We start from the raw sequence: 13,788 nt of genomic DNA on the forward strand, positions 1-13,788 counted from the left end.
TTTGCTACAAGTGGCTATCCTGCGATTTTTTGAAATTACACATCAGAACTGAACCTCATCTCATCAGTTAACTTATTTCAGACACACTGAGTAACTGCAAGTCTATTACAGAAAGGTTAGTTCACAAAAAAAGGAAAATTTGCCTTTTTTTTTTTTTTTCCAAAAGATAAAGATATTACAGAATGTTCTTTTCCCAGAAAGGGGAAAATATCATTTTGTATGATGGAGACTTACTTTACTCATTTATTTTAAAAATTACTTTTCTGTTTTAATGACTTGCTCAATGTAAAGTATACTGAAAATAGGCAGTATCCCATAAAATAATGTGAACCTGAAGCATTGGCTGATCATGCCTTGATCAGAAGAACAAGGATGAGTTGAGCTTGCAGGGCTATCAGAATGCAATTCAGCATTGCTGAACTCTCCTCTGACTTCAGAGAATAGCTTGGGACGGCTGCAGTGTAAATGAAAGATCAAAATCTTCTCTGTTAAAGCCAGAAATTGAAATCTTCAAGTGTTGGCTTTTCATGATTTTCAGGCATTTACTTCCCTTATGGAATACATCTCATGTAGACAGTAATCAACTATCCTTTCCACTGAAAACAGCTCAGTGGAACTAACATTCTGCATCTGGCACATATAATGGTTATTGTTCAGTATAACTTTTAGGGTATGGGTTGTTGGTGGTGGTGGTGGTGGGTTTTTTTGTTCTTTTTTTTTTGGGAGGGGGGATGTAGAGTTTTTTTGTTTGTTTTTCTGTTGATAATGCTCTTCAACAAATATCTTAAAATTTGCAATACTGATGCATACAGAACATGGCGCATGATCTGGTTAAAAATTGAATGGTGCTATTACAAGATTTAGTGTAAGTAAAACCTGTGGGTAGGCTAATTGGTACTGCAGCAATTATTTACATTTACCAAATCTTTATCACTCTCTCAGATAATTAACCCTGACATATATGAATCATTTTCTCCCATTTGGATATTGTAAAAATTCAGAGAGCTGCATTGCTATGTAGTAACTGAAAATGGGATAAGCCTAAGTGAAGTTTAGTTTAAAACAATCCAGTGGACACCAAGGTTGTCAGTTTAGTGAACACACAGGAAATAACTCCTTGTTGTTCTTTTCTTCTTACACCAGTGGTTAAATACAAACAATAAAACCCACAGGCTCTATTCCTAGAAAGTACACAGTGCTTGACATGAATAGTAAAACCCTGAGACGTAGCTGTGCCATTCCAATAAAAATGGTGATCTCCCCGCCCATGCAGCTGCCATGAAATATGTATGAACACTGCACTGGCAGTATGAAAGTAGTTGCATCTTTGACTTTCATTTCTGTTTTGAATTTCCTTGAGGCCCAATGCAAAAATGAGACACCCTCTAGAAGACATGAATTGTATATACTTTATGTTAATTCTTCTCCTTAGAAATCCTTGTAATAATACTCAGGATGTCGGCACCACAGAACTTGTTATGCTGCCTTCGTCATGCTGCCATAAAAATTCTTTCTCCAACACACACTAACACTTTAATACAATTATTTTAATCCACATTGAATAATTTATTGGGAGCTCTCTTTCATTCATGTAAACCCAATTTGCATCCTACCTAAGACACTTTAACTAGTTTGTCTTTCTTAATAAATAATAATTTGACCTTTTTTTTTTTTTTGCCCAAAAGTAAATAAAGACCTTCATTTTCCATCAGTTCTGCTTCTCCCACACCAAGATTAATGCAACAAATGCAATGGAAAGGTCTTCAGTTTTTCAAGCTAGTAAACAGTTTAAATATCTGATTGCACAGTACATGCTTAGACCAAGTCCTTTTGAAAGGCTCACTTGTATCAGTCTTGGAAACCTGCCCATTTTTGGTACCCCCTGGTGCAGCGGCCAGCATCAGCACCCACCTCAGCTCAGCCACCCTCCCCTCACTGCAGTGACACCACAAGTGTCCAGCGGCCACAGCCGCCACATGCCTTAGCATTCCTGCTGTGAGAGGGATCTCTGGGCCAAGGAGCATGAGAATTCCAGAGCTTTTATGTTCTACAGACAACTAACATATTCCCAAAGAGGATTAATATCCCCACTTGATTTTATCTGTAACATTGCATTTTATGCTTTAGATCATTAAGAAAAAGTTATTAATTCATTTATCAAATTCATCATTTCCTACTACATTTGCACTGAGGACGAGGAAAAATGCATTGTAAGTCATCGGATGACTGAAAACAAAATATTTGTGACAATGGACAGCTAACTTGCATATGAAATTAATGAACTACATTTACATAATCCAGTGGATATTCCCTGGATGGTGGTACAACCTCTCCATGGAATTTTGCCTTTGGATTGAGAACAATTTGCAAAGGTCACACAAGAACACAACTCTTGAGAAAGGTTTAAGTGATTAGAAATAAAGAATTCACCTCTAAGTGCAATCATTGATTAAAGACATTCTCCCAATTAAAAAGTGGTTAAGTTCAAAACTTAAAATTTCTGAGAATGTTCATTTATCATACTCAGCAAAGTTTTAAACTCAGGTGTGAATTTAACAAGGTGAGCAGCCTGGTATCAAAAAATAGTTTTAAAGAGGCTATGTACAGGCTTAATTTTGCTTAATTCATTTAGCCAATTCAGGGTCTCTCATCTGCCTGGATTTCTGAAAAATTGACCCCAATTTACAAATCACATTTACTGATTCTTAGCAGAGATTGGATTCACAAACCATTCAAAGTATGAGTATATACCTTCTAAGAGAATGAATCTTGAGGCCCATAAATCACATTACAAAAAATACCTGTGACTGCTAATACTTCATAAGTACCTTTTTTTTTACCCCAGTCCAACTATATGAAAGTGTCTACAGCTTCTCTTGTTGTTAAAGTGGTTAATGAAGGCCGCATAGTTAAGAAATATTTTCTAAATGGCTTAATATGTAAAATGCTATTAGCTATAAAAACAGCTGGGCATTTACATTTGCAAAATCAACAACATGAACTAACTAAAATATTCCTCTGCTTAATGTAGTACAGGATTTTAATGCTTTTGGTTCAAAGTCTACCACATTGCTATAAATTATCTTCTTCTATTACACACAACTAGGTTTGTTGGTTGTCTCATTAATGATGATACAGTGTGATTGTTACCAAATATATAGCTTAATTGTGCTCTGTGTGTCAATCCAGAAGAATGAACAAATGCTTCAATGGACTGTAACATTCATTGCATACTTCATTTATCTGCTGTATTATTTTTTTTTTAAACAAACACCATCTAAATAGCTTGGTGAAAATATCATCAGCTAAAACATAATATTGATTCATGCACTTGCACCTACAGGAATTTGTCGGTAATTTAATACCATATAAAGTCTCTTTTGGTATGAGATGTATATCAGTGTGTCTTCTGTCTTCCTGTTCTTAATCAAATATCACTTGTTTATTCCAAAGGCACAGGAGATTTGAATGTTCCAGAGGTTGTCTTTTTACTTCCCTAAGCAGCAGTACAGAATCATTTTTCCTGAATATTCATTACAGCCTTGGGCTAGATGGAGCTTTTAATCCTAACTACTCATTGCCAATGGGTAGATATACTAGAGGAAAAACAACTATTCACCTTTTTTTTCTGAATGATCACATGATAAGCTTAACTACAACCATAACTATAAGAATAAGTCCTCAGAAATTAAAGCAGCAAGTTGTCTACTGATTGCATTTGGCATTGGTAATGAGATGAATCCCACGTCCTATCACCCCCAAGGCAGATACATCCTGCATGTTAAAAAAGGAGTGTGAAAATGCTGTGCATCGAGTAGGTCACCTCTCCTTGTGTTTCATGCAAAGAAACAAAACCATGAAGAGATTACTACAGAAATGTCTGGATGTTGTTTTTTAGACATTTTGATTTTGACCTATTTTCAGTGTTCTTGCAGGGTCCTCATTTTTACACTATCCTGTTACTGCACTTTGGATCCAGAACACCTCTCTGAGGTAGCAAAGTACTATTATAGTTGTTTAATAAATGGAGAGAGGAGAGTCAAATACACTGAGGTGCATCTCCTCAAACTCACCTTGTTTTGGTGCCCAGTTTTTACTAAGTCATTTACATAAGAATCTGAAAAGGTTTGTCTGGCAGATAACTGCACTCGATTCTACAGAATACCTTAAATCATGAGACACTTTCCATATGAACAAAAGAAATATTTTTAATACTTCAATTTAATCAGTTTTTCAGTGTATTTGAATAATGCGAAAGACAGAAATACAACTATGTTAGGATAATGAAGATGCTTTTCTTAACTATGCAAACACTCCTTAGGAAGAACACGTGTAAGTGTATGTACTTATGTACGTGTGCATACATAAAGAAAACAAGTATCAGTCTGAAAGATGTCACAAAAATAAACCTGCTACAGAATTTCCCCCAAGAGCTTCAGAAGGAAGGTTACGACTCAGTAGAGCACATTAACTGATCTTGTCTAATTAGCGCTACAGAAAATGGACCACACCATGCAATCACCAGTCCATCACTAATTATTATAATGGTGGCAGTTCTGTCTCCCTAAGAACAGGGTAAGGTCCTTTGTAGTTGTGGAAATTATAAAAACATAACCCATCTCAGATAGAATCCTGATCTGACATATCTATGAAGGTTTTCTTCCACAGGACTACTGGAGATATCATTACAGGTCATGCTGATGATTTGTGCAAGTCAATTATCCTGACTGTAATGATGGGAAGTCCTACATGGCACAGAGAATGTTGAAAGATGGATTAAGACCTTGTATGTAAAGTCCTTAAATCTCATCTATCACTGACTACAATGACGTAAACAACAAAGTTTCAAAAATTAAAACCCTTTCTTTAAAATAAGTCCAATCTTCCTTATCAACCTCAAGTCTTTGACAGCCACAAAACTATTCTCATATACATCTCCTGCCACTGAGTTTCATGGCTAAATCATACCTTATGTAAACCTGTTTGCAATTTTAAATACTGATACTAAGTTACAGAGGACTTTGTGTATGTTAATTTAACACACATGAAGCTGACATGGGATTTGTTATATATGGTTAGCAGGCAAATGGCACTGGGTCACTCATCAGTGCATTCTTCTGGTAACATATTTTCTTTCTGTACTGGGATTTCAGAAAAATATCTTGTCATCCCCTTACCTCGATTATCATTAGAGGAACTTTTTATATGAGAAAATGTTCTTCAGTTAACTTCCTCATTCTGCATCGTAGAGACATTTTCCAAAAGAATCATAGAATCATTTGAGTTGGAAGGGACCTTCAAAGCTCATCCAGTTCAACCCCCTGCCATGAGCAGGGACATCTTCACCCAGATTAGCTTGCTCAGAGCCCCGTCCAGCCTGGTCTTGAATGTCTCCAGGGATGGGGCACCTATCACCTCTCCAGGCAACCTGTGCCAGTATTTTACCACTCTCATTGCAGAGAATGTTGTACTCATGTCCAGCCTGAATCCTTCCTCTACTAGTTTAAAACCATTAGCCCCTGTCCTATCATAACACTCCCTTCTAAAAAGTCTGTTCCCATGGATATGGACAGCATGGATAGTCTGCAAGAGAAGAGTCAAAACTTTCCTCAGTCTAATTGCTGTCTGAGAGCCCAGGAGGATGTGGATGCACTCTCATCTGAAAAACAAGGAGGAAAGGATCTTTCACCATCTGCAGATAACCTGCCTGCAACAGGTAGACTTTCCTCCAGGCCACACCACCCTTTCCTTGTGCACACTACAGTGGCACCACCTGCCACAATCTGCAGTTTAAATGCTGTGTCTATCACATATTTCTTTTCTAGATCAATCATGGATCCATAAATTCATTGGGAAATCAGAATTAAAAAAAAAAAAAATCTGTATGAGTATAAAGAGCTACTCTTTCGCTGTTCCTTCAAATGTGAAGAAAAAGTATGGAAATTTCACCTTAAAGCATTACAAATTAGTATCTTTAGCATTCACCTTTTTTTTTTTCATATTACCATTTATCTTTTCCACAGCTATCTTTTCTTTTTCCTCCTATGAGATATCCAACTTTGCCTTCATAAAACTGTCTATTTCTAAATCTACTCAGTACCTAAATACAGAATTGCAGTCAATCACAATAGCAAAGGACACACCATTTCTGAATCTTAATTTTAATGTCTTCTCACCTCTGACAAAGGGGCAGTTTAAGTTGTGCATTTACCCCATTTCGTATGTAAATAGAGATAACGATTTGTTTAAAACCTGTAAATTAAGGGAAGTACTTCCCAGGATAGAAGACAACTCCCTATTTTGCATCTGGAGTTAAAAATGCTTCCTCATTTCTCAGTAAATTTGACAGGTTTTGGTCAACATCTATTGACCAAAGCTGTCAAAAAGAAAGAAATGAGGCAGTTTAACCTAAGGCTGAAACAACATTTTTCACAGCTGTATGTTAGGCTATCTATACATATTATGAAAAATTTCAAAAAATATCTAAATGACTTCAGAGGCTTTGGGTCAGCCTGGTCAACCCCACAGAAATGTAGCTGCTGGGTGAGAGCTTACATCCTTCTGGCTAGAATCTATGATATGATATGATGTGATGTGAAACCAACGCCACAAAATAAACTTTTAGAGATAATGGCAGTATGTGAATTCAGGACTCTTTTTTTTTTTTCAGTCAATACTGTACTGCCTTTTGGCATGAGATCCAAAATATACCAAATGTAGTGGATGCCTTCTCCATTAGTTTATAAAAAAAATTACTTCAAAATTTCATTAGACATCTTCAATAAAATCATATAGGAAAATCCTATTCAGGATAAAAATTCAAAACCATCCATAATTAGATAATTTTATATATTGTTCTAGTTGGGAGGACCAAAATATTTTGTTCTAGCTTAGGCCTTCAGCTTTTATTAATTAACTTGCACTTTGAGACAAGAGGTTTCAAAATGAAGTGGGCTTGTAGGAGTTTTGAAAAGATCAGAGATTAATATGAGAAAAGTTAAGCAAGTTCTATGTAGTTACCATTTAACTACACTACCATAGCAACAATAGATACTGTGACTATTGCTCACTGGTTTAATTCAAGGATATGCTTATTTTCTACTCTCTTACATACTCTAAAATATTCCTTTCTCTTAAAAGAAGTCTACTGGGTAAATTAAGACATTTGTGTTATTTCTACATAAGTATTCTCTTTATAATTCGAACAAAAACTGTAATATTTTTAAACTGAAGAGGTATCATATGGCTTATAAACTAAGCATGTCCTACAAGCGAAACAAGCACATTTTTCCTTACAAAATATGGCAGATTAAGATGTAGAAGTATAGCTTGGAAAACTCCCATTAGCTTTTACAGACTACATTAATTCTTTTTGTTATAGTCTTTTCATTCAGGCAAAAACATTCCCATTTAAAGACCATGTGAAGACTATGTGGTTTTTTTTTTATTTTTATTTTTCATATATCTATTTATAGGGAGTAATGGCTCCCAATTTATGGATGTTTTTGCCAAAGTAAAACTCTAAACAAGAGCCCGGTGATTCAACTGTTGTGTTTTTTTTTTTTTAAATTTTCTGTGAGAAATAAGAACTGAAAAACTCCTGCCATCTAGTTCTGCTCTTAAAGTACTAGGACATTATTATTTCAAAGTAAAGCTACAAGAATAGTGTAATGATCCGAACAGCTGCTCTTGAGATCAGCTTCAATTTCACTTGGGGGAGCCTAATGGAGAGGTTCCTTTTTTGTTTTAACAGGGATACCAGTGTTTCACAGGACAAAATCAAGTCACTCTGCATTCGGTTGAGGCTTTGGTCAATTTAAGAAGATCCCCATGTCTCTCTTCTTACTCTCATGTACTATCACAATCACTATTTCTCCCTTCTCCAACTCTACAATTAGAAACTTTGAAAGATATTAAAAGCATAAAACAAATAGCCTTTGATCATGCGTCTCTACTCCAAATTAAAAAATAGGAACCATAAGTTGTTACAGCATTTCCTGTTCTAGTACTGGAGCTGCACAAATGAACAATGCTTAACAGTATATTTAGGAATAAAACAAACAAATAAACCCCTAAACAAACAAAAAACCCAAACAACAAACACTCCAAAGCTTTTTAGTATATGTAATCTAATAGCTGCCAATATTAATATAGGTCAGTATCCAAACTCAAGAATACATTTATCAAAGTACTGTGTGGGAGATCCACTGTGGAAACCTTAGTAGCAGCACAGTACTCCTGCACCCCTGCTTTGATAATGTAGCACCTAATGATTGGAAAAGCAAAACAAAACAAACAAAACCCATCAACAACAACAAAAAACAAATCACAACAAAAGAAAAAAAAACAAAAAACAAAAAACAACAAAACCAAACGACGTTAAGACAAGGTCAAAATGAGCTAGAAATTTTTGATTTGTACAAAAGTATAAAACAGAGATTTGTGTTGGGAGTTAAAGCAACGACAAGAGGGATGTCAAGATCAAGCACAACTGAGACTTGAAAGGTTTGTGGCTGTCTTTAGTCAGCTTTGCAATTACTCCCTTTTTCAGATCACATAAAAGCTTTTTGTTTTCTCCTCAGCACGAAAAGAAAAACAATTTAATTTCTTTTGAAAACTGAGTCCTTTAAGTAGGTTGTCAAACTATAATGTTTTCTCTTTTTTTTTAAATTAAAATTATAATCTAAGCAACCAGAAGAAACACCACTGTTAGAAAACTTTCTACTTTTAAAATTAACAATAATATTTTATTTTATTTTTTTTTTAATTGTTGTGGTTATATGACAGGAAAAACTTTCTCTAAGTTTCATTGGCACAGCTCAGTTAAAACTGTACCAATCATTATTTACAGCTATTGATTTTAATGCAACGTTAAAGGAGTCAGACACAACCATTATTTTTGTTGGTTGTCAGAATAAAGGTTAATAATGGTTGGCCTGAAAGGGTGAAGCACAGATTGTCAGTTCAAATTAGCAAATCATTTGTTCTGGTAGCAACGGGGCAAATACATTCCAAATGAAAAATATGAAACTGCATGTGTACATTTTATAAACTTCTTGGAGATACTAACTGGAAATATTTATTCAATAGCACTGGTATACACAAAGTGTTGACTAATAAAAATGCCTTTTTACCCCCGACAGAACAAGATATTTTATCTTGGTTGTTTCTAGTCAACCAAAATAATGTTTTCTCATAGCACTGTAAAAAGTAGTACGCAGCACAATTAAACAATATTTCAGTTCTTTAGTTCATACAGAGGTTACCTGCTAGGAGGCATAAAGGTTTGTTTAGGTTTACATCATACATGAAATATTTTAAAGGGAAGCATAGAACTCAAATATATGAGCGCTACAGCTACAAATAGCTTTTTCTTGTGGTCAGGTAGACGAGCTTTCAGCCCTTTCCTATAATGAAGAGGCAGAAAATACCAAATAATTGAGGAAACCATAAACCTTTGAAACCATGAAGCTAAGGAATTCAAAACCTATGCTTCAAGGAGGATTTCCCACTCAGTTTTAAAACTATCATCATATGGGCCTGTATTCAGATTTGGTCTACTGTAAAGAGCCAAAATCCAGCACACTGACTAACGTTACCAGGATGTGAGGCAAAATTTAAAAAGTATGAGCCTATTCCTGAAAATTCTGTAGGCAGTGAAGAGACTAGTTAATATACTGTTAATTAACTTTATCAAATGGTGGCAAAAAACTGAAACCATAGAAAGAAAAAACTATAAATATGCACTGCACAGTTAACTTTTATTGTGCACCATGATCAACAGTCTTAAAATATGTTATTTTACCTGCACATAGATACTTGTTGCTGATCACTTCCTTTCCAACAAATCCTGTTTACCATACAACATCGCCATGAACAACTGCAATACCTTATGCTGCAATCACATATCCAAAGACAAAGCAGTCCACAGGATCTGGGCATTTAACCCAAACATTTAATCATATAGACCACAGAAATATGCTTTCCTGAGTTTTATACATTTCCCTTTTCTGAAAGCTTCTCCTTGTATTAAAATACAACAGCAAGAATAAGTACAGGTTGCCATTTTGTTTTCAAAGAAAGAAAAGAAACTTTTTCTTTCTTCCTGGGAAGCACTTGCTATATACTTCATTGTAGTTAGGCTACTGAAGTGTCATTAGAACAGCCCAAATATTTTTGTTTCTGTTTTAAACAGTGGCAGATCACTGATATCTTGGCTTAACTGACCTTCTTTGTGACACCTGTCATCCATAATGTGGATCCCAGCTGAAATGCTTCCATCATCGTGAGACTGAAAATAAGGTTATCCCCAACTTGCTTTCATGTCTTCTAGAATTTCAAGGAAACCGAATCAATTTTACATTTTGTAAGAAAATCCATTCTGTAGAGAATGCTTTCCATATATTAAAAAAGGGCCACCACACATAAGTATTACTTAAAACCTTATTAACAGCCATAACATGTCATTAAAAAGTTTCAGCAGTCAGTAGTGCTGTTAACATTACTGTCCTATTTATAAACCCTTTTTGCTTTCCACTTTGTCTTTTGAGTAATTCAATTAAAACCCCTTCAAAACAATAACAGTGGATTAAACATTGTCAAACCACAATATAAAATTACAGAATAGTGTTCAGATGAAGTATTTATTAAACTCTGCATCTTAATTCATTTCTTCTTGAGTGTACGAGAAACAAAATTCTTAAGACAAAGTAGCAATTGAGTGTCATACCTCATTTCTAAGTATTGTCTCTTTTTAAATGCTATAAAAAAGAGAATACCTGAGCATATAAAGGACATACAGAGCATGAAAAAATCCATTTAGATTATGACATTTGATCACACCTGAATCCTATGGGGGCAACACAAAAGGCAATGGATGCTCAGGTACCAGGGGCAGCTGAGCGATGTCAGCAGCCCAGGAGTGACCACAGAGTCAGACAGCTGCTTTGGTCTGGATTTCCAGTGAAACAGCTCATGAGTCAATTGTTACTTTGAAAGCAACTCATCAGAGGGTTTACTTTATGAGGAGGGTTTTAAAGAAGGAGGGAGTGGAAAGAGAAAGGGAAGAGATGTGAAACCAGGGAAGGTGATAAAATCATCCAAAGAGGTTAAAAGAAAACTGAACTATCATAAAGGATGACGTGTGGCCATGGTCAATGTAGCAGCCAGAAACATAAGCCCACAAAACACATACTCTGGCCTGCAAAAAAGTGTGTTAGATCCACAATTGCAGGAGTTGGAGGGAGGAATCAGCAGCATCCCTTCTCCCTGTGCACCTCAAATACTCTCCCAGCAAAACAACGCCCAGCGCAGCACACCTCTCACTACCTGAACCAAGGAATACACATTTCTGAGGAGTTTGCACCCTGTGATTGAATTTTCTGCATCTGCCTGAGCTTCTCCCACAGCTGGACTCCTGTTCATATCCATCAGCTTGGGCAGCAGACAATTTCTCTCCCCTACCAGGCTGCTTAGGTTCCGTGAAACTTAGGGAAATTCCATATCTTTGAAACAGTTTCAACTCTGAGAAACATCACTGAAACACGTCATTTGGTTGAAACATGCCCCAAAGCAATGGAGGGCACTGACAGACAGAAACACACTGAGATCAGTGAGAATGTAGGGATGAAAGTGGACAATGCAAGAGAACAAGATGACATACAAATCCTGAAAATCTACCACAAACACCAACACAAACCTCACTTCAATTATACTGGTTTATATTGGATTTGGGGTGTCAATGTTTCCACTGCTGCTATAGCACAGTGTAATGCCCCCCTGTTGTATTTTGCATTAATTTGTTGTAGTTACTGATGCTTAAGAGAGAGAACTAATACTGCCTGCAGGACTCAATGAATTATAGTTAACCAGCATATTATTGTAGGGTGATAGTAGAATGCCACATAACATAGATATAATCAAATTCTGTTTGGGGCGTCATTTATTTAAAATACTTCAAGCTCCTTGCTGGCAGAGCAACAGCGAATTAGCATGCTATGCTGTGCACTTCAATTAAAAAGCAGCCTCATCTTCCCTGTTTCCAAGGTACAGCAGAACAAATCTAATTGTGCCATGCAGCCAGTTCTCATCTTTCCAGAGCAATCAGGGCTTTGGGGTTTTTTTGCTTTTTGTTTTTGGCAGATCTATCTTCTCCTGAATGAGGCAATATGGGCTTTATGAAACTTGCCTCCTAATTGCAGGTAATAAACATGGACACAGACAGTAGCAGGGGCTGTAGCAAGTACAGTTTAAGTAAAATGAAAATAAAGGTAAGAAAAGAACCACAAAGCAAATTAATTTTATATATGATCTGGATAGTTAAACCACCAGGATCTGGATTTTGGTGCTCACAGGAGACATATACATGACTCTTTCAATGTAAACTAAAAAAAAGCAAACAATCTTCCAAACCTACAGCTTATATGCAGAGATAAGCAAAGACTTTTTATATTTTTGAGGTTAGAAGGTAAGACTAATTAATGAGAAATAGCCAGGATGTTAGTAACTTTTAAAATATTTGCTTATAGCATAAAGAATCTCTTCTTGCACTTAGACTGAGATCTTTGAATATCAGATTTGTGACTTTTAAAAAGTACAGAAGCACCCTCTGTGTTTTGAAATTTAACTGCTGTGTTGCTTTCAACTTGAGATCTCGCTCTTATACTGATCATTTCACCCCAAGTGAGCAGGTGAGTCCTTGTGCTTCCTTTAATCCACTACCCACTCCCTATATCCGGTACAAACAATGCAGTACCTTTGGACAGGAACGGAGCAGTGTGAATCCAGAGAACAACAGAAATGTTGGTCTGAGTGAGTTTCTGGAGGACGGGTAGTCCAAGCTCCCACTCTGTGTGGGACAAGCACCAAGCAGCTGAAGATGGTCATGGCTTTGTCTGCCTGAGCCCTGAAAACACCAGAGCTGGGGGGGACACAGCCCTGCCAGACACCACGTTCCTGTGCTGCTTTACCTTCTTAGGGAATTTCTTCCTGATGCCCAACGTGAAACATTCACCCTGCAATCCATGGCCATTGCCCTTTGCTGTATCATCTGATGCTACAGAAAATCATCTTTCTCTCTTTGTAGCTACTCTTTCCGGCACCTTTATTACTAACTTCCAAGCAGCTGTAGGCTGCTCTTCCCTCTGTTGTTTTTCACTCCCCATTAGGCCAAGTAGGCTCACCGACATTTTTGAAGACTTTGGATATCACTCGTCCTAGTTGGTCTTATTCTAATGATTCCACCTATATGCACATTGCACTTACTAGACCTAGGGTTTCATGTGAACAGCAAAGAATGACACAAAGTCTAGGAGGAATGCAAAATAAAACCCAGATTATTCATTCAATTCAACTATTTTTTCATTCCTACCAGAGCAACTGGAGAGAATTGTTGACTTTTAGTCCAAAACCAAAAAGCCAAACACTTAAATTTGTTGATATCACATCACAGTAATGGTTCTGAATATTTGACATCACTTTTTAGAAGGATAGGTTAAACAAACAAAATCATCCTTGCATGGTTTTCACTGAAGGAGCAAAAAGTGCACCACAAATACAACACCAACAGTTAGACACTGAAATATGAGTGCTACCATCTCACATGTTTGATTGATTTAGTATTTTCATAATTTTAAAAAACTATAGTGGGAAGCGATACCATCATTTTTTAATAAACTACTGTTCACCATGTTGTCTTTATGTTACTATTAAATGTTTTATACACTTACATGATCTGATTCAAAGAAAATCTGTGCATTAGAGCTGTTAAACCTAATGATGAAAATTCTA

The 13,788-nt window shown here is 36.2% G+C and overlaps 1 protein-coding gene across 1 annotated transcript in view; it reads right to left on the bottom strand.

Moving 5' to 3' along the window:
• The window catches only part of DPYD (dihydropyrimidine dehydrogenase), a gene marked incomplete at its 5' end in the record, with an annotated part of 297,412 nt that overhangs the window by 46,540 nt on the left and 237,084 nt on the right, over window positions 1-13,788 (bottom strand). The window lies entirely within an intron of this gene.

This window comes from Nesoenas mayeri, assembly GCF_963082525.1.
Source record: "Nesoenas mayeri genome assembly, chromosome: 8".
NCBI lineage: Eukaryota > Metazoa > Chordata > Aves > Columbiformes > Columbidae > Nesoenas > Nesoenas mayeri.